The sequence below is a fragment of the Pinus tabuliformis genome, chromosome 8, assembly GCF_031772625.1.
Source record: "Pinus tabuliformis cultivar Carrire ecotype Pingquan chromosome 8, CPIR1, whole genome shotgun sequence".
Classification (NCBI taxonomy): domain Eukaryota; kingdom Viridiplantae; phylum Streptophyta; class Pinopsida; order Pinales; family Pinaceae; genus Pinus; species Pinus tabuliformis.
Window position 1 is genome coordinate 659722342 of NC_142294.1, and position 1110 is coordinate 659723451.

The following is a 1110-nucleotide window of genomic DNA, read 5'->3' on the forward strand; positions in this document are numbered from 1 at the left end:
TAATTACAAAATGTGCAGAATAAGAAATAGAAGGTAGTCATTGATTTGTTTAATAATAAATTTCAATGAGTGAGTTCAGTCATCGAAAAGCCCAAGGATCTTGACTATTGATGGCCTCCACCTCTTCAGGAGTAAGGTCATTTTCAATGTTCAGCATCTCTCGTACATTTTCTGATGTGTACTCCGCAACAACTGTATCCGCTATAGTTTTTGGCATACCAAGTCAAGAAGAGTCGCGATATCCAGATGCTGGGCTGCCAGTGCAAGTTGATTCGGAGTGGGAAGATCCACTTTCACGAATTCCACATAACATGGGTCAACGTCATCTTTAAATTTCCGGGTACGTAGGGGATGATGAACATGGTATGTGCAATACTTGATAATCTTTTCTAAAATGTCGCTGGACACAGACGGTAGAGGAATGGGATTTTCAGAGCCGAACTCCTCCATTACGTTCTTTATTATCACCGACTGAAACACCGCTGCTTCTGGGACATCGAATATTCCGCCATCGAAGCTCTTCACTCTCACAACATGATCATTACATACCTTCGCATCCTGTTGCCTTTCTGTTTCCATTTCCATTTCCATTGCAATTGCAGGCGATGATTTTGAAGTTCCTTCAACCGGGAACGTGGACGTATACTATTTTTTTTATACTGACAATCTGTATTCTTAACCATTATTATTTCTTTCGCTCTGGAATGAAGAACTTCTTTTTGTTATGATTTGTAATGTAAGGTGTGCATAAATATATGTGTGGGGAGATGTTATGGATCCCTAGCTCTCTTGAATGCATACGTATGTGTGGTCGGCTAGGCACTTTTTGTAAAACAATTATTTTATTAATCAAATAAAATTTTCCCTTATTATAATATTTTCAAATATCATTATATATTGTAAATTGTTCAAATATCTAACCACACATATGTGCTCTTTTATCCGTACATTTTTCAATAAAAATAGCTATTGTTTTGAATAGATGTTTTGATTTTTACTCAATATTATTTCTACCATTTTTAATACTTATAAATCTTTTTAATGTCAAGTTTTCTTAATATTTACAATATATTGACTTTATTTCATGTAAGTTTGAAAACTTTTTTATAA

The 1110-nt window shown here is 34.7% G+C and overlaps 1 pseudogene; it reads right to left on the reverse strand.

Annotated features, from left to right (window-relative positions):
* Nucleotides 1-201: 201 nt before the first annotated feature.
* Nucleotides 202-591, reverse strand: LOC149237321 (uncharacterized; annotated as a pseudogene).
* Nucleotides 592-1110: the final 519 nt, after the last annotated feature.